The sequence below is a fragment of the Eulemur rufifrons genome, chromosome 23, assembly GCF_041146395.1.
Source record: "Eulemur rufifrons isolate Redbay chromosome 23, OSU_ERuf_1, whole genome shotgun sequence".
In the NCBI taxonomy this organism is placed as follows: Eukaryota; Metazoa; Chordata; class Mammalia; order Primates; family Lemuridae; genus Eulemur; species Eulemur rufifrons.
In genome coordinates, this window is record NC_091005.1 from 7,275,995 (window position 1) to 7,303,442 (window position 27,448).

General features: G+C 33.4%; 1 protein-coding gene across 2 annotated transcripts in view; it reads right to left on the reverse strand.

The window, feature by feature from the left end:
* CDH8 (cadherin 8) overlaps positions 1-27,448 on the reverse strand; it is a 335,229-nt gene that overhangs the window by 75,908 nt on the left and 231,873 nt on the right. The window lies entirely within an intron of this gene.

The following is a 27,448-nucleotide window of genomic DNA, read 5'->3' on the forward strand; positions in this document are numbered from 1 at the left end:
CTGTTGACTTGGGCCATGTTACGATTTTTCACTTGTAATAAATGCAATACAGTTTGATTTTGACTGTACCATGTAATAATCTTTTGATCTGCTGTAAATTATACAGAATGCATTGGAAATGGCCAATTATTTATTTGTGTTTCTGTGGCACTGAATATTTATAAGCAAGGCAAGAGGAGAAAAATATTTGGCTTTTGAATATGAACGAACAGACTTGCATTTGATATATCAAACTCCTGTTTTTGACAACTGATTACATTCAGACCCCTAAAACCTTCAAATACTATTTTTCTGTTATTTTTTAATATAAAAGTACTCTTAAAGCACACACCAAATAATCATAGATGTGCTATAAATTTACAGTTGGTTAGTCCTGCTGGCTATGTTACAAGATTTGAATTTAGTTAACTATCAAGGATAGTCTCCAATATTCTCTCTCTTTTTTTTTTTAATTTTTTTAAATTTTATTGAGATTGAGTCTCACTCAGTTGCCTGGGCTAGAATGCCAAGGCATCAGCCTAGCTCACAGCAACCTCAAACTCCTAAGCTCAAGCGATCCTCCTGCCTCAGCCTCCCAAGTAGCTGGGACTACTACCCACCTGGTTTTTTTTTTTTTTTTCTATTTTTAGTTGCCTTGCTCATTTTTTCTATTTTTAGTAGAGATGAGGTCTCGCTCTTGCTCAGGCAGGTCTCAAACTCTGGCCTCCAGCGATCCTCCCTCTTCAGCCTCCCAGAGTGCTAGGATTACAGGCGTGAGCCACCGAGCCCCACCAACTCTCCAATATTCTAATATGGTTAACTACAAATGGCTGCATACTATTATGTGGAATTCCTAGCACCTCCATAATTGAACATAGCCTCATTTCCCCAAAATCAAGGTGATGCCCTCAAATGTCTCACTTGACATTCTCCTTTTTCTTTACTATTTTATAACTAATGAATTGATTTATTCTTTATTCAGAGAGGAAACATGCACCTCATTAGTTTTGACGGAAGGGAAAGAGTAAAGGAAAGTATCACACAGTACTCTAAGATAAGGAGCTTACATTCTATGCTTTACATACTCAACAAAACTCTACAATGGTTATATTTCAAATAAGGTATGATTATCTCCTTAGAGAGTTACAAATCTTTTCTAGTCTGACTAGGAACTGAATGGCAGTTCCTGGAGGGTAAAAAGGAATATAGTGCTTGCACTAAACAAACTTTGCAGCCCTAGCTTGGTCTTCTACTACCTAGCCAATCCTGAGCAAGTTATTTAGCCTCATTTTATCCCTGAGTAAACTGAAACTCAAGAACTTAACACATTATACAATTATTATAAATACTATATGAGAAAAAATTTGCAGTGATCACATAATATTGGGCATCTATCCAAGGGCATTCTAGCCTTTGTGTTTTGTAATTGTCAACATCATCAGTATCACGTATATTGAGTGTTTACTATACATAGTCCAAAATTTCTCACATAATCCTATCTTAAGCCACAGAAAAAAGCTATGAAGTAGGTAATGAAATCCCCATATATTAGATGTGAAAGCTGACATTGAAAGAATTGTATGTCATTACCGAGATTACTCAGTTAAGCATCAATTTTAAAATGCAGTTTTGGTCTTCTAAATGTGAGCCATTTTCACATTATAATAGTGATAAAGTAAAAAAGAAGTACATATTTTTGTGTGTGGGGGGTGTATATGTAATTAGTCACTACCATCTCCTCAAGAATCTCTATATGTTTGTCATAAATATATTTCTCAAGGCTGACCAATATTTGAAGTTTGAGTGCAAACCTCAAATACCAGGCTGGATGTATCTAAGGAGCTGTATTTGCATTAATCATATCAGAATTCCACTCATAATCAGCAACTGTCTCTAACAAACTGTACAATTTAACTTCCAAAACTTTGCCCATGGTACTCTTTCTCCCCAAAAGAGACTGTTCAATTGGTTAACTTTCATTTGTAATACTCTGTATTTCAATTCTAAGAACTGACGGTTATTAATTTATCTCTATAGCAGTCATTCTTTCTATTCCACATCCTAGAACAATTCCTGTGTGTGTAAATAATTAAAGGAAAATTCTATTAGATATTTTTGTCTTTAATCTCTCCAGCTATTCAATTAACAAATAGCCAAGGATCAACATAGACTTACATAAACTACATGTACAGAGTAAACACTGAATAATAGTTACATAGTCTTAGAAAGCTAAAAGTACAAAAAAAAAAATACTATCATACTCCTTAAACACTATTTTGCTCCTTTTGAAGTAAAGAACATGCTAATCTCATTCATTCAGATTCACTGACAACGGTTGATTGGCCCAAGTCTACGTACGAACTATGACATTTTTGTTTTCCCTCTTTCATATGTTGCATGCACCAACACACACAACCCACACACTGCAGGCAAACATATATATACAGATTTACTTCTGATTATTTTGGTAAAAAAAAAAATTATATATATATATATATATATATATATATATGTATACACATATGACAAAGTCCACATTCTTATTTTTCCTGTCTTCTCTTTCCTTGTCACCACAGTTGCAATAAATTGCAATTATCTTGTAAATCTAGATGACCAGGGAGGTGGTAAAACTCAAGCATAAAAGATGGAAAAGCTCCATGAACTTCTTCTTGGGGGCAATTTAAAACATTAATGTATCTATTTTCATACATAGTATGAGAAAAGGTGGTATTTATTCCTGGGGTTCAAAGCCAAAATTCCTATTTTTTCAGGTATAATGTGGGATGAGGGAGCTATTACTTAACACTGTTGGAAAACCATGAATGACAGAGAATGTTCTTCCAATTATATTTTATGTCATTTTTCCCAGCATCTATACAAATTAGTCATTTTACTATAATAGTCAATGAACACTTTGCAAATGATTTTATTTTCTTTAGTTTGTGTGGTTTTTCTTTTGCTGTTGTTGTTTTTTAGTTTTTAGTTCAGCAGAGAACTCAGAATGAAATTTGGAATTCACCTCTCATAGCATAAAGAATCTAATGGTACACATTTTATATTTTACGTTTACCCAAGATGCAAATAATTTTTTACATTTAACAATTGCCCAAACTTACTAAATTACTATCTTCTCATTTGATTGCATTGTATATATTTCTAAATGTTTCCTTTTAATTTAGTATTTTAAAGTCTAGTTCCTAAAAAAAATTAAAAGAAAGGTAATTGAGTATGTCCAGATAGCTAGATTTTCTGTACCCTTGGTGGTCATGTAAACATACAGGGCTAATAAACCTAACTAAAAATAATTTAACTCCTCTCTTTACATTTAGCTACTAAAGTGAGGTACCACTTAGAAAAAAGTTCCAAAGCTATGATTCAGAGACTTTGCCTGGGAATCAGGGAGAAAAATTAGGCCATAAAACAGAGAGCACTGAATCTCTAATTAAAGAACTGACTTCAAATACAAAGGAATGTGAAGTTCAAGCCTAAGAGCAATTTCAAAACATTAAGGTTTGCTATGAAAAGCAAATGGGAGAAGATTGGTAGATTTGGTAAACACATTGGAGATGTGGGCTAAACCATAGGCTGGCTAGTTGGCAGAGGAAATTGAGGAAAGAGTCAGCTGAAAGGAGCCCTCCAGAGGTAATAACAAATCTCAAATGTTTACCTCGGGAACTGCCCCTTCAAAGGAACCAAAATTTGAATGGATTATTCTGTGTGCAGATTATGCTCTAGGGCATTATTGAATACAATAGAGCAATCAGCTAGCAATTAGTCAAGCTTACCAGCTGGATGTGGTCAGGGACAGGGCAAAGAGTTCCCTGCCAAAAACACTGTTTTGTCAGGTGTTTGTGGAAATACCCAAGACTGCACCTCCTGAGGAGAAAGATCAGAAGCTTTACACTGCTAGGGGAAATAGATTTTAATAAAATAACCCAGCAAGTCACAAACAAATAAGCATGTAACACCAAAGCCCAAAGGGAGGACCAATAACTACACTGTGTTGTCTAAAATGCCTAGTTTCTAACGAAAAAGTTATGACATGAAAATAAATAAACAAGAAAGTATGACAAGACAAAAAGCAGACAAAAGAAATTGCATGTGAGAGTGTTGCATGTCAGATTGAATAAAGAGTTCAAAATAGCCATTTTATGTTCAAAGAAATAAAGGAAGTCATAACTAAAGAAGTAAAGGAAGGTATAATGACAATATCACATTACATAGAGAACAGCACTAAAAAGACAGAAATTATTTAAATAAAAAGAGAAGCAAATGGAAATTCTGCAGTTCTAAAGTACTAAAACTGAAATGAAAAATTCACTATAGAGGCTCAAGAGTAGATTCGAATTGGCAGAAGAAAGAATTAGTAAACTTGAAGATAGATCAATAGAGATTATGCAAATTAAAGAACACAGGCAAAACGAAAGAAAGAGAAAAGCAAGAAAGCAAGGAAGGAAGGAAAGAAGAAATAAAGAAAGAAAGGAAGGATGGGAGAAAAATGATCAGAGCTTCCTAGAAACATGAAACACCTTTAAAGGCACTGGCATATACATAACTGGAATGATAGAAGAAGAGGGGAGAGAGAATAGAGAAGAAAAAATATCTGAACAAATAATGCCTGAAAACTTCCTAAACTTATTGAAAAACACTACCTTGTATATCCAAAAACTCCTCCAACAAACTGAGTAGGATAAACACAAAGAAATCCACAGACACACCGTATTAAAAATGCTGAGAACCAAAAACAAGGAGAACATTTTGAAGGCAAAAAGAGGGAACTAAAGCAAAGCAAAACAAACAAACAAACTTATCCCCATGGAACCTCAGTAAGACTAGCAGCTGACTTCTTATCAGGAATGATGGAAGCTGGAAGAGAATGAGAAGGAATATTCAAAGTGTTCAAAGAATAAAACTGGCAATCAAAATTCTTGCATCCAACAAAACTATTTTTCAATAATTAAGGTGTAATAAATCATTCCCAGATAAATAAAAAGTAAGAATATTTGTTACTAGCAGAACCCCTCTTTACAGGAAAGAATAAAGAAATTCTTTGGTTGAAAAACAAGGGATCCCAGACATTAATTCAAATCCACATAAGAAAGTGAAATAGTAAAGGTAATTATGCATTTACAAGAGACTGTATAAATACGTATTTCTTTTCCTGTCTTCCTTTATCTATTTTAAAAGCAAATGTATAAAACTTTGTCTATGTATCTTTGCATCTACCTATATTCTGTTGGGTTTGTGACATATGAAAATGTAATATATTTGCTAATAACAGCAAAAAGGAGTACAAAAGTGTATTTGGATAAGGAAATGACTTCAGGTGTAACTCAAATCTGCAGAAGCAATAAAGAGAACAAAAAGATAAATAAGGAGGTTAATATAATAAAACCTATGAATATATACTTCTTTTTTATCTTGGATTCTTTAAAAGACACATTATGTAAAGTAATAATCATTACAATACAATTTTGGGTTTGTAACGTTGATACATGGAATATGTGTATCAGTGATATCACAAAAAAGGGGAAAACCTATAGAGCTATATAGGAGTAACATGGTTAATTATCTTTGATGAATTGATTAAATTGCTAGCTTTATTATCTACTCTGTGCCCTCATCTTGATTATTTAATATGTACAGTGATATATGAACACTCTTCCATGTGCTGTAAATACAAGGAAAAGCAAACAGAGATAAGGACTGTGCTCTCTCATAACTTATACAGTAGCAGAGAATCATTAAATAGGGTTGAATTATATGTAATATTAAGGTGAGAGACATGAAGAAAGGGATATTGTTTTAGTGCAGCACATGACAGAGACAGCCAAATGAAGCTGGAAGATTTAAAGAAGGTGCACCTGGAATGGCTGAAGTTGGAGTTGAGTTTGGTGAGCTGGAAAATAATCCTTTTATAGAAAATATGGGGACCTTAATGACTCTGACTCATCAACCTTGCTGGGGGTTTGGGGGACAAGAATATCTTCAGGACTTGCAAGAATGCTAGAATGAGCCTGGGTCTTTAACTCTAGTGACAGACTTGTTTTTCACTTTTGTTTGCCTCCTGCTCCCCCCTTCTCTCTTCCAGAGTGTGTGTTGTCTGAGCAGTTCTTTCCAGACTGGCCTATGCCAGTGCTATGCCTACTTTGTGAAAAGCAAGTATTCCCGCTTCTTGAAGACCACACTTCTTCCAAAGACCACCTTTTCTAAAAGGTGTTTGTTAATTAGAATCAGCACTAACCATTGTCTCCTTCCCTTTCTCTCTCTCGTGTTTCCATTAAACATCAAAAAAGTTAAGTTGTATCGGGAATGCTACATCTATCCAGTAAATGTGACTTATTCTCATCCTTTCAACTATGTTTAAAATATGTTCCAAGAAAAAAAATAGCTTTTTTTTCTTCTTCTTGTATTAGTTTTCTAGGGCTACCATAACTGTAAGCTTCATGGCTTTATCTTCTCTTCTACTTCTTATAAGAACAATTGTTATTGGATTTAGGGCCCACCCTAAAGGTAATTTAGTATGATCTTATCCCAAGATCTTTAACTTAATTGCATCTACAAAGACCCTTTTTCCAAACGTGATATTGACAGAGTTTGGACCTCGACATATCTTTTTTGGGGGGGCCATCATTCAATCCACTCAATTTCCTCTTCCTTAAAGCTAGGACATTTGTAACCAGCTTGAATAATACTGTCACAAACATGCCCTTGTCCTAGAAAACAAAGATATGTAAATTTAATTTAGTTCTACATACGTCTTTGAATTCATTCTTCAAAATATCATAAGATGCAACTTCAAGAAGGTTAAGTAAACCATAACTTTTTCTTGAAAATTTTGATAAAACTCTTTTGTCATTAATTCATTTATTCTTTCATCATTCTTGTATTTACTTATTTAATAAATATTTCCAAGTGTGTTTCCAGTTAGTAAGACTTTGGAAGATAGTACATTATAATGTTTTGTTGGTATCTTCTTATATCCTACAAATTATTTATTAATGTACTGTTGTGGAAGAATATAGAAAGGAGAAACACTTTTCTGTAGTCATAGGAATGATTTAAAATAGGAGATGATCTTTTAATTTGCCTTAAGTAATTAGTAAAAGTACTCCAGGTACAGAAAAGGTGAACGGTCCTTTCAGATAGAGTCAATATCATATTAAAAAAAAAAAAAAACAGAGGCCCAGAGAACATGCCATCAACAAAAAATTAATAGCTCTAATGTTAGGGATATGCAGAGATAAGGCCAGTGGTGAGGTCGGGAGAGAAAATTGGGGCCAAATCAGGAACAGTTTTATTTTATATGCTAATGAGTATGAGATATATTATGTGATCACTGGAGAGGCACTGAAATATTTATGCATCAGATTTATGATTTTACAAATTAGCATAAAGCAGATTGGAAGAGAAGTTATCTCTTGTTTTGTTTTTCTCTATGTAAATGAATGTTTACAATTGGTATATGAATTCCCCAGAAATTTTACTTTGAGTATTCCTTGAAACTGCTAAAACAAGGAGAAAAACAATAAAACAACATAAAGCAAATAAAAAATACTGTCCTATATCCCCAAAACATCCCACAAATATGTTATGTTTATCTGTTTTAGATGAACAAATATGATTGAAATTACAACTTATCATAATTTTCAACACAAGTGTCATATTTAAATACTAAAGATTCACTTTTATCTAAATTAATGAAATGATAGTAGTTCAAATTTTGAAGATATTATAGAGCAATAAAATTAATTAGATAAGCTTCTAAGAAAATTATTCATGTCCTTTGTGACTGGCCCCAAAATGTTTGCCTTTCATCTGATACACAAATATTAAATATAAAGATATTATAATTAGAAACTTGATTAGCATTCATTAAAGATTAATTTTCTAAACACCAGAGATGCGGACAAAGTGGTCTGGAAGGAAAAGCTCATTTCAATTGGCCACGAAAGTCAGGCTGTTTTCACATATGATGGAGGAAAAGGCTGAAATGGCACCTACTATAAACAGCTTCTTGACTTCTGCCATTTGAGTAGTAGTGACTTCCTGTCACCTCTCTGTCACATAGCCTCATGAATTGCCCATTAATTTTGCCCTTTTATAATCAAAGGTAATGGAATACTGCCAAGTCTAAGTTACTTGGGAATTTGCTTCTAACTGGTTTCCATGAGCTGCTGTTTTTGCAGGCATCGATTGAAATAAACAGACTTGCCTTTTCACACTGTAAGAGAGAAAAATGATTTGACAAATTTAGATCTACTGATGGGCTCAATAAATAATTCTTGAGCTTTCTACGAGGAGAAGGGTGAAAGCTATGAGCAGTAAAATACAGCCAATGGGGGAATGCAAAATAACAGAATTTATAATTGAATAGGGGATGAGAGAAACAGTGGAAATTTATAAAATAAGAAGATGTGAACAGCTTTTATGATAGAAAAAAAAAGACAACTTAGGAAGTTTGAAATAAAACTAATGGGAATTTGAAAGAAGATGTTGGAAAATAATTTCAGCAATGGATTTAAATTCTCTAGTGACTAAAGATAAAACTTTTTGAGATACTTTTTGCCTATACATTGTGTGGCAAGTTCTAAATCATTAGTGGTGGCTTACCAATCCATCGATTATTAGATTATTAGATAGCTCAGGAACAAGTTAGAATGTAACTAACCAACGGACACCAGCAGGGATATTTGGACAGGTTTTTCTGCTTATTGTACTATTTTTATGTATTGCCCTTTCTCTATCACAGAAATTGCATTGACACAGTCATTTGACACCTTCAAAGATCTATCAAGAAATTTCTGCCCTCTATTGTACATAGAAGTAGTTGACCACCAGAATTTTAATAAATTTTGATTATGGGATTGTGAAACTTCCAGCAAGCCAGAGAGAATGAAGAGGAGTCACTTTGTTTCACTCCTTGAAATCTCATTCATATCTACAGAGTAGTTTAGAATTAAATTAGAACTTTAATCAAATTGGGGCTTTAGTATCTAATGAACAAAGCTTATAAGTTATAGCTTTTCTATTAACCAAGAAGTAGGTCTCTCAAGGGAGGAAAAAAATGCTTTCTCTCACTGAGAAAGCTGTGGGCTTAAACATATTTTAAAATGCCTTACACTCCCTGGAGAAAATGACTATTAAATGATAACTTTGGTTCAAGCACTCACTGACCCCTGTCTATTTTCCCTGACTGCTAAAAAGCATGTTATCTGGCTCCACCATTTTCAAATGCTCTCTAAATGGGGAGGAAATATGTAGCTCTTTCTTATCATGTTCATCTTAAGTGAACCTGGAAACAGTGGAGTTTCATATAATCACCTAGAAAGTTCTTCACTCCACCTTTTCCTACATATCTATAACGAACCCTCAGGATCCTTTCTCCAGCTCACAAGAGTTGAGATCTTTAAAACTAAGGTAGATACATTTAGGATTGTAAAATTTTGATCCTATGGTGAAAAGATTTAGAGCCATTGCAGTAAGAGCTGACTTTACGAACCTCTTAGATACTTTATTCTTCTTAAATGTAAAACTTTAACAATCACATTATTAATAAAGGTAACATGAGTGACAGTTTATAAATGAAAAACTAGTACTACTGAGCATGAAACCATCATGTCTTCCATTTTTCTTTTAATATATGCTTTATAATATTACCTACATTTAATTCTTTAACTATGCTTACAAATTTGCTTTCCTCTGTCATCTATACCGTGCATGTGAATTTCATCTTTTTTTTTTTTTGTTATGTGAATGTGTGTGTGTGTGTGTGTGTGTGTGTGTGCGCGCGCGCGCGCGCGCATACATTCCTTTTATTTATTTGTTTTATTTTGTTTTGGTCTGCCTCTCCATTCTATTGTGTATTGCTTCTGCTGAATTTGTGACTTAAAAATATTGACTACTTCCTTTCACAGCCCTAAATACATATTTATACCCTACTTACACATACCTCTTTTCTCTACAGTACAACAGGTAAGGAAATAAAATTGTATAGTGAGTTTATTATTCCTGTGTTCCTTTTAGTGACCTAAGTCTTCTTTGCAAAAATCTATAATTCTACACTCCCAACTAAATTGCATTATGCTTCTATTACTAAATCCTCAGAGTTTTTTTTTTTTTCCCCTAATTATTTCAAATAGGATTGATTCAAGATTATTTGAACTAAATTTCTTTAGGTTACTTTACAGTGTGATTCTATTTAAATCCCTTACATATTAGAACCTTAAGGAGACTCCCAGTTTCAGAGAGATTAATGTGTAGACATACCATATCTAACACCCAGATTAAATGCTCTTTAATACCAATTTACAACAACTGTGCCCCCGATGCATACATACATAAGTATATGCACACACAAGCAACACACATACTTTATTAGGGAAGAAAGTTAATACTGTAAACTATCTGGCATCTATTGTGTGGTCTGTTATATACTGTCTAGGAGGTTTGTTGGATTACTGTGAAGACTTATTTTTTTTCAAATGGGAACATGATTCCAGGGTATGTAAGGATTGAAATCAATCTATATGAGTTGTATAACATAGTTTGTAATAAAGAAGTACCAATTCTTGAATATCCAATGGGCCCAAGAAGAGTATGGATCTTATCAGTTTGCCCCATTTACCCAAAGCCAGGAGGTGGTAATGCTGAAACGTGAAACCGGGGCAGTCTGACCAACAAGTAAACAAGCAAACAAAACTAATTACTCCTCACAGGCTCTCTTTAGTATGGCACTTGTAAAACGTAATCTTAAAGTATCATAATATTTTTAATATCAATCCCTCCCCACCAATGCATAGCCATGGTTAACAACATCAAAGGAAAAGTCTGGTGATTCCATTTTCATGGAATTTTCTATTAGTGCCTTCACATTGGGAGATGTAATAGTTATATATTTCTTAATTCCTGGGTGACCCTCTTAAATATTTTGTGTGGAGTCAACATTTGTAATTTAAGTAAGCCATGAGAACAAAAAGCATATAAATCTTAAGGATTTATTACAGTGCACCTTCCCAAAATGAACACACTCATGTAACCACCACCTAGACCATGATATCCGACATATCCAGCATCGTGGAAGATTTTCATTTACCCCTCCCAAGTCATTACGCCCTCCAGATAACCTCTACTTGATTTCTTAACACCTTGAGATAACCTCTACTTGGTTTCTTAACGCCACGGTAATTTTCTTCTGAACTTTATAAAAATCGAATTCATATGACACATACAGTTTTGTATCTGGCTACTTTAGCTCCATGTATTTAAATCATTCATATGGTTGCATGTAGCAGTACTTTATGCTTTTCCATTTTTTACAAAATAATTCCGTTGTAGGAATATACCACAATTTATTCTCTTATTGGTGGACATCTGGGTTGTTTCAATTTTGTGCTATTTTGAACTGTGCTATTACAAACATTTTGCATATGTCTTTTAGTGCACAAATGGACAAATTTCTGCATATTGCATATCTAGGAATAGAGTAAAAGACTGTAGACTATGCATATTATTCAGCTTTAGTGTTTTTTCCAAGTATTTTTCTAATGTGGATGTACCAACTGACACTCTGACCAGCAATGGTTAGAAGGCCAAGGTGCTGCCCATCTTCAACCACACTTGATAAAACAAATAATTTATCATTCAGTTTTAATTTTAGCCATTGTAGGGTGTTGGAATTGTATTTTAGTTAGACCTTAATTTGCAATGTCCTCATGATTTGATGCTGAGGGCCTGTTCTTATGCTTACTGTCCACTGGGGCATCTTCTTTTGTGAAATACTTGTTCAAGTTTTTGCCACTTTTAATTAGATTGTCTATGCTTTTTTTTTTTACTGATATACATACTGTATTTTACAGTAGATATATATATCTCCAGACCTGCTAAAGAAACTTCTCTCACCCTGTGACTTAATTTTTTACTCTCTTAATAGTGTCTTTTGATGAGCATAAATTCTTAATTTAATAAAGCTGGGTTCATCAGTCTGTGGTCTTATTAATTTTAGTGATTTTTGCACATCACTAATTATATTCCTAGCCCAGAATTTCAAAATTCCAAGTTAAGTTTTAGAAAGTCTATTATTTTATTTTTCACCTTTACATCTTTGATCTATGTGAAGATTATTTATATTGATGGTCTGAGATAGAAGTCAAAGTTCACTTTTTTCTACTCATGGGTATCCAACTTTACAATCAACATTATTGCAAGGTTCCTCCATGGTACCTTGTCATAAATCAGTTGAGCACTTTTGTGCAAGGTTATTTCTCAAGTTTTCTGTTCCACTCGTCTATTTTTCAATCTTTATAGTCCTACAACCCTGTTTTAAAAACTCTATCTTTATAATAGACTTTCATATGATGATATTATAAGATCAATAATTTTGTATTGTAAATATTTATCATTTTTTGCCCTTAAAATTTCCATAAACATTTTAGTATCATTTGTCACATTACACACAGAAATACACATGCAAGAGCTGTTAGAATTAATTGATACTGCTTAGAATCTACAGATAAATTTAAAAAGAATTGACATTTTACACTTGAATCTTTCAGATCATAAATTTTGTATAACACTTCATTTATTTATATCTTCTTTAATTTCTTTCCCCGATAGTTTTTTGTTCAGAGGTTTGCATTAGATTTTGTTACCATGTATTTGAATTTTATTAGTATTTTCTGAGAATTGCTAGAAAGTAAAACTATAATAATTTTATAACTAACAAGCATCTAAACTTTACTTATTACTTATAATCGTTTAACTACAGATTTGTTTTCATTTTTTTTAAACTCGATCATGTTGTCTATGAATAATGACAACTTTATTTCTCCCTTTCCAATTTTTATACCTTTATTTCTTCCTTGTACCTGTTGTACTGGCTAAAATCTTTACCACAATTGAATAAAAGTAGCAACAGTAGACAACTTTATCTCATTTCCAATCTCAGGGAGAAAGACTGCAATATTTTACCATTAGGTCTGATACTTGCTATGTTTTTTTTTTTTTTTTTGAACTATCTTTTGTCCAGTTAAGTACCCTTATAGTTCTAGTGTGCACAGAAAATTTTGTCTTGAAGAAAAGATGAATATATAACTTTCTCTTCATCTATAGAGATGAATCACTTTTTTCTTCTCTTGCTATTTTAATTTGAATTAATAGATTTTCAAATTAATACATTTATAATCTGTTCCTGCATTCCCTGAATGTAATTGTTTTTATATGTTAGTTATTTTATTTTGCTGGTATGTTATGAAGGATTTAGCATCAAGATTACACTGGCCTCAAGATACGAAATGGAAAATACTCCCTCTTTTACTTTTCTTTGTTAACGTTTGTATTGCTGAGTTCATTCGAACACGAGGATTTGTGTTAAAAGTTGGTAATTACAGATTCAATTTATTCAATAGAGAAAGTGATATACATATGCTAATCTTTTCTATGTTGTGCCAATTTGCAAAACCTGTGTTTTTAAACTTATTAGTCTATGTCATAGTACATTTAAAAATTATTGGCATAAATACAATTGGTTATGTTTATATCAAATATGTTCATATTTATGCCAATAACTTCTCAAATTGGAATAATTATTCCAATTATCTTTTTAATATCTACAGAAATTATAATAATTCCTCATCCTTCATTTCTGATATTGGTGATATATACCTTTATTTTTTTCTTGCATGGTTTTATCAACTTTATTTGTCTCTGTGAATAATTTATGTGTCTGTGTGAATAACCCATTGTTGGCTTTGTTGCATTTCACTATTATACATTTGTTTTTAATGTCATTATTTTCTATTATATATTTATTTTAACCTTTCTGTTACTGTTTTGTTTTTTTTTATTTCATCTTGTTATGGGGGATACAGAATTGCAGGTTACATACGTTGCTCCTGTACCGCCTTTCCCCCCAAGTCAGAGCTCCAGGGGTGTCTGTTCCCCAGGTCGTGCGCGTTGCACCCATCATGTAGGTATATATCCCTCCCTTCCCCGTCCCCCCCTTCCCGAGTCAGCACCTTCAAGTGTTACCATTCCCCAAACGGTGCGCAATGCACTCATTGTGTAGGCATACCCCCATCCCCTCCCCCACCCCCCACCTCAGTCTGATATCCGATTGGTGTCGTTCCCAGATTTGTATTTAGGTGATGATCAGGGAAACCAATTTTCTGGTGAGTACATGTGATGCTTGTTTTTCCATTCTTGGGATACTTCACTTAATATAATGGGTTCCAACTCTCTCCAGGAGAACCATAGAGATGTCGTATCTTCATCATTCCTTATAGCTGAGTAATATTCCATGGTATACATATACCACAGTTTACTAATCCAATCATGTATTGATGGGCATTTGGGTTGTTTCCACATCTTTGCTATTGTGAATTGTGCTGCTATAAACATTCGGGTACATGTGTCTTTGTTAAAGAATGACCTTTTTTCCTTTGGGTATATGCCCAGTAATGGGATTGCTGGGTCAAATGGCAGGTCTGCTTGAATCTGTTTAAGATACCTCCATAATGCTTTCCACAGGGGTTGCACTAGTTTTCAGTCCCACCAGCAGTGTATTAGTGTTCCTGTCTCTCCACACCCACGCCAACATGTGTTGTTTTGGGTTTTTTTGATAAAGGCCATTCTCATTGGAGTTAAGTGATATCTCATTGTGGTTTTGATTTGTTACTTTTTTAAATTTTAATTTTCTGTTCATTTCCAGGCTCTTTGAAGTGGATGCTGAGATAATTGATTTTCAATGCTTCTTTTTTTCTATATAGACATTTAAGGCCAATTTCCCTCTAGACATTGTGTTAGCTGCATCCCACGTGTTTTGTCATGTCATTATTTTGCTATCGTTCACTTTTTAAGTGTGCTAATTTCTTTTGGAATTTTATTCTGTTTTCCATGGGTTATTTAGAAGTATATGGTTTAATGTCCAATATAGGATATTTATTTTATTACTACATTTTCTAACTTACTTCCACTGTGTAAGAAGGCATACCCTGCATGCTTAATGGCCCAGTTTTAGGCCATTTTGGGTAAATGTTTCAAGTGTGTTTGACAAGAATAATTTTTCTGTAACTTTTTGGTACAGTATATTACATATTTCTATTAGATAAACTTATTGATCATGATATTCAAATGCTCTCTATCTTCAGCAATTTCTTTTTTTTTTTGTCTATAGTTCTATTAGAAAGTTATGGGTTAAAATCTCCATCCACAATGGTTGATTTGTCTATTGCTCTCTTTGATTCTGCCAATTTTTACATTATATACTTAAAAAATACATTATTAGGTACCTATGAATTTAGTAGAATTTTTATATCTCCTTGTCGAATTTAATCATTTATCATTATGAAAGTTTTCACCTTATTTTTGGAAATATTTATTTTACCTTGGTCTACACCTGAACTAATTTTCTTTGGTTTAAATTTGCAGGCAGATCTTGTTTCAATCCTTTCAGTCTTTATTTATGCTTATATTAAAGCTTTATCTGTGATAATAAATGTGACTTTAATACCCTTTGCTTCTTTAGTCTAGTCTGACAATTTATGTGTATTAAATGAAGTATGCAGTTAATTTATGTTTAATATGATTGCTTATATACCAGGGCTTAAATTTATTTTTGGATTGAAAAAAAATGATCAGTTCTTTCTCATTTTCCCTCCTTTCTAAATTTTTTGGTTAATTAGTTTAAATTATTCCATTTCCCCCTTTATTCAACTAATTATATAGTCTTGAATTCATGTTATTTTATGATACCTCTAAATAATATTTATATTTATGTGTCCTTCACTTACTAGCATATATCTTAAAGTATTCTTTCAAATATTTTGTATATAAAGCAAGAATGTTTCTGCATTAATTGTATATGAAAATTTATAATATACTCTTCCTGTTTTTGTGTTATGGTTGGTATATATTTTAATTCTACATCTAATTTATACATGTAAGACATTCTAATTATATTAAGTAGTATATATCCTTTTTTATTTTCCCATATATTAATATTTTTGGTTTTCTTTTTTTCTACATCATTACATTGCTACATAGGCTAATTTTCTTTTTGTCTGAAGAACATTTTTCTAAAATTATTTTTCATGGAAAACTTCTGGTGATACATTTTATGAAGCATTTTTTTCTGAAAGAATTTAACTTTATTTAAAGGTTTATGTAAAAGCTTTTTTGATGTAACATTCTGGTTTGGCAGTTATTTTCCTTGTGTCCTTTAAAAATGCCATTTTCTTGCTCTATCTTTCATAATTTCTATGATAAAATCAGCTTTCAGTCTTAGAATACTTAATATTTTTCTTTTTTATGGCTGATTTTAATATTCTCATTGTCTTTATTTTTCAACACTAGTATATGATGTGCCCGGGTGTGGTTTTCCTGTTATTTATTGTACTTAGGGTTTGCTGAGCTACTTAAATCCACATCTTGATATTCTCTGTTAGATTTTGCAATTTGTGACCATTACTTCTTCAAATATTGATTGCTTCTTCCTTGGCTTTGCTCTTCTTTTTCTGGAACAATAGTTACAAATATTTTAGACCTTTTCTGTATAAGCTCTGTTAAGACAGGTGCTCATATTTGTATTTTTTTACTCTCTGTGATTCTTCCTGAATTTATTTTTTCTCCCTTTTTTTCTTTTTTTCTATTCTAAATATGGTTTGCTAATCCATAATTATGCTGGATGTCATCTTCTGTTTAAATTGAATTATTAATTTTGCTTATTGAATTTTTTTTAGCTTTAGACTTTTTAAATTATTTTTGTAGGTTCCAGATACATCTCATCTGTGATTTATTTTCTTGAACGTATTAACCATGTTTATTCTTAATCTGATAATTTGAATAACTGAATCACCTGAATTTTTTACATTACCTGTTTTCTATTGTTGGTGGCTTGGTTCCCTTTCGTGGCATGCCAGATTATATTTTACTGAATTTTGAACATTAGATGTTCAAATTAGAACATGAAGGATGTTATCTCTCCTTAGACAAGATTTGATTGTCTTGTTTCTTTTCATTTGATTTTCAATGTTTAGATAGATCTGCTTAATATTTTCAAGGCAGGATTTCAGAACTTATGAGGGTTAATTTAATTTCTGGTTTTCCCTTACTTCTGGGGTCCATCCTTTCTGTTAAACTGCTGAAATATTTGTTTACCTTCTTAGCACACGCTCTCTGATAGGCTTAAATCCTCTTACTTCTGCACATTTTAAAATTTGGTAAATGCATCAAGTGTAAAAAACACCCATAACGTCTTGATCTCTTCTCTTCAATTATCTTTTCACTGTGATCCTGGCCTCTCAATTTCTAGAGACCTTGATAAGCCTGAACTCAGACTTTTGTCTCCACGGTCCCATGAGATCCTCATAAACTACAGGTCACTGATTTCCCTTTGGTCTCTATGTCCTGTGAGTTGAATCAGTTAAAGTTCTGAAAAGAGTAAGCAGTGCTAGATTTAGGAGTCACTTCAATTGGTTTCCTTTCTCTGTGGTATTTTGGCTCCTTGGGTACTGGCTACCTTCAAATTGTGTTTTTCTCTCCTAACTTTATGGTTTTCACTGGGAGAGTTTGTCTGATACAAGCTACCATCATAGATATAAGGAAAACAACTGATTTTTTCCCTCTACATTATGGTATAATATGTTCACTATTTTCCAAAGATAATTAAACTGTACATCACTGTGTACCTGTTAAGCAATGGACAAAATATTACTTTAAAACAACTCTAATCCTCTGCAAGTTGAAGGGACACTATGGTCAGTGCCTAATAGCATTCAGGGATGGTAATTAAGATTGTGTTATCTTTAGTTAATGCTCTGACTGCAAAGTCAGACCAATCTCTTGAGACTGCTTTCTCGGTATATGTTTTGGCCACAGTGAATTCTGCATTTACTGTGACAATGAACCAAGATATATGCACCATATTGAGTTAAATAAACAAAGACATAATTCAAGATAAATGACTAGCAGAGCTGGTTGAAATGATTGCAGTACAGTCCACTACCTCAGTGTCAAGTACATGGCAATAAAATAGATGGCATTGATTTACTCCTCTAGATGTTCATATTAAATGGCTTGAACATATGTGAATGTAAAAATAGATACACATAGTTACATTTACACATTACTACTTCCTCCAACTGCATTTGTATCCACAACATCATCTGTTCATCTATGTATATTAGAAAGGTAACTAGAGACAGAATATTATAATATGTATTCTTGTAATAAGATTTTGAAAGATATATTGGGTGAAATATGCAAATCTGTAAGTAACAGGATACATTCTTTTTGTTTTTTAATGTATTTGTAGAGGCAATGCAGAGGGCCTGTGTATAATGGCATTACCCTTCTCAGAATGTTTGTAAGCCTTTTCTTTAAAGTCATACCTAAAAATGATGTGCTAGATGCACACTTTTAAGGGAAGGTTAATAAACTAATCTTGGATCCAGTAAATCTATTGTGGAAATTTGCAATGTACAGCAACAGAGACGCCGACAGGAACACAAAACATCAAGCTTATTTCAAAACAATATGAGAGAATGAGAGTACTTAGGCCAATATTAGAGTGTTCAATATTATTAACAAAATAATTCCAAATAATGTCAAAAGGGAAAAACTGCTACAAGTTTATTTTTTCTCGGAATTACAGAGGATGGGAAAAATCCCTGAATGGTATCAGAAATACCTTAATTTCTAAAAAAATCAAAGTTAAAAATGAAAAGTAATATTTTCTTAATACACAGAAAAAATATAAAAATTAAAAAAAAAAAAGATGCAGGAGAAATGCACTGCAAGTAAAAATGCTAAGTTCTGTTATTGTTGGCATCTGCTTTTTTGCTGCTGCAAATAATCCAGTTGTTTGTGGTGGTCTTCTTGACGTGTCCTGGCATGATTGAGGCAGATCTTTGAACAAAATTATTTGGGTTAAAAAAAAATAATTTAACTCTGTATGCTGGCACATTTCTGTGAGAACATTAATCAGTTTGATGTAGATTTTCTCCATCAAGGCAATGGAACGAATCAGTGGAGAATGAACCCCTTTGGTAGACTTCTTTCTCAGCTGCACTAAACAGTATAAAAATTGGTATGCTCAGGGTCCAAGTTCTATGCTATCTTTATATAGTCTTACCCAGTGCAATCAAACTAACAGTGAGGTCCTATTTGCAAACTGAAACCTTGCTCCATTAATAAGCCATGCCTGCCGCATCAGAATGTCATGATCATCATCATCACCACTATACAAGACTATGGGATATTTATTGAACACTCTTGGGCACCATGCTTTTATTCTCCTCTAACAATCCTATGGAGAAAGTGGCATAATTATCCTCTCATAAACATTTAATATAAAACTGTAATTTTAAAAGTACCTTTTCTAACCTCTATTCATTCAAAAATATTAACTACATCTGCTGGGTGCCAGATACTCTTAAAGGCAATAGAGGTACCAAATTGAAAAACAAATGACCAAATAAACCAAATACATATTCTATTACATTCACACATAAATGAGGGGGTTGACACTAAAGTAAAAATGAAACTTACGAGCAAAAATAAAACCAGGTAAAATAAAAGAGAAGGATGTTGGAAGGGGCTACCCCTTCTAAGTAAGTGGAATTTCCCCACCCAACTTCCTTTGTCTCATGCTTACAAACAATATATACTGTAAATATCAAGTTATAGCTGTGCTGACTTCCTTTCTCTACTTTTTTCTTCCAACAATCAATTTTTTACTTTCTCTACTTAATTCTGACAATATGACCCTGAACATTCATCCCCAATATGGAAATAAAATAAGATCTACTCTTTTTTCTTAGTGATTGCTGAGAAAATTTATTTACCCTGAGCAGCAAGACTGTTGGCAACCAATGGTGATCAGAGTAATGGCTTCAAAAGGTCACATATGCCCTCAAATAGTTATGCTAACTGATGCTTCGAGAAGGGCACAGGCTCTTTGTAAAGGAAACCATTATTTTATTTTTAATTCTCTCTTATGGAGGAAACAAATAAGCTTATTGAATAATGGCCATTCAAGCCAGAGCTTATATTTAGGGAAAATGAAGTAGCAAATTCACTTCATTTTTTTCTTGAGTTCTTGTGGGTTTCAGAACAATTGGTAAAATTTGACTCAATGGGTCTAGTTTGGAATGCAGAAACTTTTATCTGAAAAAAAGAAAATAGGGACCCCGAAGAGTTGATCAGGATCAAAATAATAAGAACCATAGTGGTAAAATTCCCTTCATTTAAGAATCTTCCTCTATGTCTGTCTATAACATGAATCTTCTGAGTGTTTGGAAGACAGCATTAAATGCCTGCTGTATCTATATACATTCTTTGTGAAGTTTTGCTTCCAGAATGGAAGAATCTATTCTAGCATCCCCCTTAGCAGTACAAATTTGACTTTTATTGGACTGGTAAGCAGGTATTAGGTTTGAAAAATCCCAGTTATGATTAATAGAATGTAAATTCCAGCTTGAGAGGAATTTTGAATCTCTTTTGTTCAAGGCTGCATTGAGCATATTGTTCACTGGTATATTTAGAACAGTACCTGATACCCTAAAGTCAAGATAATACCTATTTTGAGGGTTATCGAGAGGCTCGAAGGAAATCATACATAAAAGCACCAAGCAAATTGCAGAGTGTTAAAAGAGTTAGATCTTGTTTATTGTCCCTTGTTGGATTTTGCTCTAAACTTTCAAGTTACCTTTTTCCTGACTTAACTAACTTTGAGATCCTGACACCTCAGTGTCTAATTCTACAAACATTATTTTCTTCTAAGCAACTATTTCAGGAAACTTAGACAATATCATGTGAACAATTTTTTTAAGGAACTTCATATTGTACTGGGCGGAAGGAGAGAAAATAAAACTTGAGGCACATTTTGGCTCACACTAAGGAAGCGATTTCTAATAGAGCTGTTCAAGGGAAAACTAATCAGTCTCCCAATGTTGTAAGTTTCCGACCCCTGCCAATACGCAACTGCAGGGTAACAACACCCTGGTTGAGGCAAGTGGAGTACTGAATGGTAGATGTGGGGTAGGGATAAGTATATTCTCTAGCCATTACATTAAAAGGAACTTTGCTTTTAATTCTGACTCATGTTTTAACTAACAAATTTATATTGGGGAAGTTGTATCTCAGGGTTGACTCAGTCAAACTAAATTAGGAATCGTTATAATAATTTCCCATCTCATGGTTCCTACATTGAAATTACAGATCATGCATTCACGACACTACAAATTACTATTTTTCCTATAAGCAGGTTGACTCTGTTTTATTATACACCCTTTCAAGATTTTCCACCACTAAATTATTAGTCTTTGACTGGTGGTGATGTTGCCCCCAGAATTCTCTACCAAAAATAAGCCCCTCAAATAAAATGCGATCAATGAGTTCCACTGTGTGGTTTCTCATCCCAACATCCATATTTATTTCTAATTAACCACCTGAGAGCGATTCCGAATTTTATAATTCCAAATGTTGCCTATCCAGGTGATATTTTCATAACCATATGAGAATAAAAAAGATTCCATAGCTTTTAATTTCTTTCACATAAACCTTCATTATAATTTATTCTCAGGAAATTGTTGGAATTTGCTCAACACTAAAAAGAATTAATTGCCTAATGTATTAAGGCAATTAAACAAATCATTTCATCATATGACTAACAATGAGTATAGTTACAGGGTAACATAGAACATAAAGGCAAAGGAAGGGAAGGAGAGAAAGAAGATAATAATGGTAGATTTTCAGTTACTGTTTATTCTACATCCGTGCCCAACGTACATATGGCAAAATAAAGGCAAAGAAACTATCTCACTTCACTGAAGTTAAACAGTTCATAAATACTGATGCAGAACAGTGTTTGGAATTCATGTATGCCTGACTCCAAAGCACATCTAATTTCTTATAGTTATATAGTATTTGTCTTAAATTTTAGCTTGATATAGACACTACAGACGTGGAGTCGCAAAGTCATACACTACTAGAGAGAATTTACTTTTACCATTAACGCTAGGGTAAAATAATTTAGCACAAACACTCTTCCATCTTCTTCATTAAAAAAACAGTTTAAGAGGTTTTTAAAAATTGGTAAAGGAAACAAGACACATCTAAAGATAAAATACTCTCCAATTACATTTTTTGAGCCATCTTGATACGCTAAAAGACTCAAATGGCCAGAATGTATTAACATGATGAAAAAGAAGAGAAAAAAGTTGGTTTATAGGTAGCTGCATGGAAACAGTGTGGCGGGAAACACTCTGCACTAAAACGCAGGGTCAGCGTAAGATTCATAACATCCTTTTCAACTATTTGTGGGTAGCAGGAAACATATTTCCTCTCCCTCTGCTTTACACTCTACTTTTTGAAAACTGAAAGGTAATAATATTACATTGTGTTATGGTGAACTTTCCATTTCAAATATTTGAAGATGTCTATGAAAACTAAGCGTGTTATTATATTATCACTTAATTATCCAGTGTAATTATGTATCGCCAAACGATCTTTAAGCCAAATGATAAACATTGATAATCTTGTCCTGGTTTACCTCTTCTCCCTACATACATCCGTTCAATATATTGATGTTTTATTCAAGAAATCGTATTGAGGCTTATTACTTCCAAACAATCTTCTTGATATGGGGGAGATACCAGTTTATGGAAAGAGTTTGTCAAAAATGAACATGATGGTAAGTAAATTATATGGTATGCTAGAAAAGATTAAGTGCTAATTAAAACAAATAAAGCAGGGTAAGGACGATATGGTACTGGTGAAGATTAAGGTATTTGAGCAAAGACTTGAAAATGAAGGAGTTACTCCTGACTATAGCAAAACAACCCATATTCCAGGCAGAGGAAATAGTTATTGCAAAGACCCTCAAAGAAGAGCTTGGCTAATGTCTGGAATTAGTCAATCACAGATTTTGGATGATTCACAAACAAAATTATTTTCTTAAGCATAGCAATAGACTTGCACATCTCGTATAGACAGCATGCAAAGAGGATAAAACAGCATCCTTTTCTTGATTACTGAATTGAGATCATGTAAGACAAAACTACTCTAGGTTTTAACAAAGAATTAGGCTTGGGTTATTAATTTTAAAGGATACAACCAACTACTGCTCTAGTAGGATAGTTTATTTCCTTAGGAAATTCCTCTTGATACATCCCCACCTCAGAATATTTGCAAGCATTCTGTGCTATTTTTTCCCCATATCTTGACAGTCTGATATATATTTCCCTTTCTGAATAATATTAAGCATATTACAAGCAAGTGATTAAAAATCATGTAATGATATGCAAAAATGGCCATTAAGATTATTTATTCATTCAGTGAATATTTGCCCGTCATTTATAATGTGATACTGTGCATGCTAGGAGCTATGAGGATTCTAGAAAAGTGTAAGATGTATTTTCTGCCTTTGATGGCATTAGGCTACAATAGGAACAAAAGGCACATACACAAATAACTATAATTATGAATTAGATCACACTGCCTTCTCTGAACTCCCATAGAGTTGTAGCAACATATACAGCATCCAAAAGGAGACATCTGATCTGAACCTTGAAGGAGTAGTAGTATTTGGGAGTGCAAAGATATGACAAGATATTCAAGGCACAAAAAAAATTGCCATGAGCAAAGTTCCAGAGGTAAGGCATGCACACCCCATCTGAGCCACATGTGATGAACACCACTATTTTGACAAGATAATGTAGATACAAGACATTATTCATTTTGGATAGGGAAAAAAATTGCAGTATTTTATTCTAAAACAATTTCTTCAAGTTTAAAAGCAAAGTCATACATATTATTGATACTTGATATTTCTAACCCATGTTAAGTATTCTACAGATATATTAATAATACTTGTTTAAATTATTTCATTCATAAATGGTCCTTTACAAGATTTGTTTGTTCATGTACATTATAAAAATGATAACTAAGACATTGCAAGTTCAGATTTTATACATTAAAAATAGTTTGGATTTCTAAATTGTGATCATGAAATAAGTATTACACTTTATGGTTCAAATCCAGCTAGTGGAGCCAAAACACCTACCATGTCAGAAAGAGAGTTTGCATGATACTTATTTGAGTGGGGGTAGAAAATGTAACAATGGGAAATAATAATGAAAACAGCAGCTTTCATGTGTTTCTCCTCTACCAGGTATCACATTAGATGTTATTATACACTACCTTTTACTCTCTATTTATTTAGTTAGTGAAAATTATATCAATATGACTATATTCAAGATGAAGAAACTACATATACTACCTGAAAGAAATAAAAACAAGACTTCCAACATTTCTGGATCTCAGCTTCCTATCTGCACATATTCACCCAACCAAATTTCCAGTAACTAGGCTCCTGTAGACCCCTGCAGTTTACTCCCTTGGGCTCTCTTTTTAGACTCCTGGAGTTCCTGATTATAAAGCTTTTGCAATAAGGAAATGAGGATCCTGCATTCAGGTCTACATTCCATTTTTTCATTTCCCATACATTGTCTTTATTAACCATCACAGAGTTCCTCTAAGTAGGAGGAAAACTATTACTATTCTTAGTTTACAGATGAAAACGAAAAGAGGTTTGGTGGATGTAGGAAACATTCCCAGGTCACAAAGCTGATTAGACTGCAAAGACAAGTCTTAAAACTAAGACTGGTTTTACACATAGACAAGGCATAAGGTAAACATCCAGAGGGTTTTATTAAGGAATGGCAAAATGCACAAATACTCTCTGCTTTTAGAATGTTCTAAAGTTTGAGGACTTTACAACTATAAATATATTTAAGATGTATTTTATAAGACCTTTTCTATTAATGTGTATTAATAAATTGAATATTTAAATATTACTATTTAATATTTTTAAAGTATTTTGACAGTATCAACTGTCCTTTGTAACTTAATGTTTTTGTATGACCCCAAAAAAAAAAGTCACACAATTTTAAAACATGACACCAAAGTCTATGAAATGTCTCCCAATGAAAGGGGGGGTAAATGTTCCCTTCCCTTGAATGTAGGCTCTGTGACTCATCACTAGTATATGACAAAAATGACACTGTGTTAATTTCTGAGCTCAATTTTTAAGAAGCTATCAGTTTTCACTTCCTAGCTTCCTTGGGATACTTACTCTTGGAACCTGAACACTAGGCAATAAAGAAGTCGAAACTATCCCTTTGTGAGGAAGCTGGAAGCCAGCATGATTTTGCCAGCATGGTGAGTGAGCCATCTTGGAACTGGGCAGTCAGCCCCTTCCAAGCTGCCCCTGCTTGTACTATATTCTACAGAGACAAGCTGACCCTGACAAGCCCCGCTCAAATTTCAGATTTGTGAGCAAAATATTAACAAATGGTGGTGTTGTTTTCTGTCACTAATTTCTGGGGTTGTTTGTGATGCAACAGTAGATAATCGACATGGGTTTTAACGCCTGGAAGTAAGGCGCTGCTATAGCGAAAACGTAAAACATGTGGCACTGGTTCTGGCAAGAGGCGGCAGGCAGGAGACAGAAGAATCGAGAGGACTGTTAGTGAAAACCTAAAGGTCCCAGGGACAGTGTTACTGAAAGACAAAATGATTGTGAGAAAGCTCTCAGGGATATGTTAAAGTCACTAAAACAATGGAAGTACTATTGGAAGTTAGAGGAAAAGAGACCTTTGTTATGTAGGAGTAGGAATTTTGACCATGACACCCGTGGGTCATGTAGGAGAAAAGGAAATGTACCTAATGAATTTGATGACTTAATGGAAGAGACTCAATGCAGAGGCTGAATATTAGAAGTGCCACAAAGCTGCTTCTTACTGCCTGAACAAAATGTGAATGGAGAGAAATTAGTTAAAGGAGGAATTTTTCCTGGAACCAAAACTGTTTGGGTTTGAAAATAAAACTTTTTTCATTTGCAGGTTTTCCAGAGAAAAACAATTCTTAAATTAAGAAAGAGTCTCAGTTTACAAATCAAATACAGAATGGGACAATATGATCCTTTGCTGTTAATACCTCGGAAAGATCTGAGGTTCCCTGTTGGAACTTTCAAAGAGATGAAAGGTTTTCTGAGGATCATAAAGGACAGAGTAGTCTCAAAGGTTCCCTATTAAGAGTCTTAAAAGCATTGACCACAGCAGATTCATTGGGCATCCAAAGTCAGGAAGAGCTCAGCATTAAGAGATTTGTGAGTGTGATTTTTGCCTAATTGTAAACTGATTTGTAAGAAACGTACAAAATCTTTAAAGGAAATGTATTAGTTCTGACTAAAAGAGAGAGTAAACAATGAAAAGAGGCTGCCAGACTGTCAAACATTTATTGGCAGCATGGAAATTGAGAAGATACCTCAGCTGCGAACACAGTTTGTTTATTAAAAAAAAAAATAAAACGAAGAAGAAGAAGAGAAGAAAGATTCAGATAGCAGAGCTAAGAGCCATGAGGGTAGAGCCAAAAGTCTAGGAGAATCAGTTCTCTGGAACAGTAATGGATAACAATCAAGAAACCAGCAACATGCACCCAAATGCACCCAGTGACTGCTATGTGATGTCCTTCTTGAGTGGTGTCTATAGAAATTATCTTCATCCTGTCCCACCTTTTTTTACTGGGTCAGCCTGAGGCTGATGTTGTAAAAGATTTAAAATCTCAGAATGCAAATAATTGCTAGTACAAATGCAAATAATTTTTGGCCAAAAGTGAATTACATTGGTTTTAAAATATGATATAAAATTATTTAATACTCCTCTCATTTAGTCCTTTGCCCTAAATCTGCACTCTCCTGCTGCTTAAGTAAGTAACAGAAGATGAAAGAAGTAATAAAAGTTGTATCGATATCAGAGCTGCTTGGACCATAATAACTGGTAGGTTTCATTCTCTATTATTCTTGGGATGGTTGGTCTTAGAATGCAGACTCCATGGGACACAGGTCCCAAGCCACCCCCTTGAGAAACCCTTGTGGCGGTGGCCCAGAATAAACACCAGTTTCCCAGCTCTTTGTGGGAGCCACGTGGATCTTCCAGCCTGAGTGATGCCACCACCATTGACACTCTGTAGATTAGAAATGAGCTGCCCCTGTTTTGCCTTGTCTAAATTTTACATTTTTGAGTAAATTAATTGGTTGCTACTATTTTAAACCACTTAGTTTGGGGTCAGTTTGTTACGCAATAACAGATATGGGGAAGAGAATGTTCCTAGTATCTCTTCTGAATTTAATACTTTCGAAAATATTTAAGTAGGATCTGTCTTGATCTTAGTTTTAGCAGATACTGCTGACTATTTGCCATGTTAACCATGGATACTGTAAACATAATAACATGAATCAGTATAAGAAACATCTATCAAATTACCTGATATATTATTATGTGCATAAAATTTAAAATTAATTATGATACTTTTAAAAGAAAGAATAATACCAATCTTTCTAATCTGGCTTAGATAATATTTGATCAGAGAAAGGAAAACATTTAAGTGTCCAAGACAGAAATAATTGCCA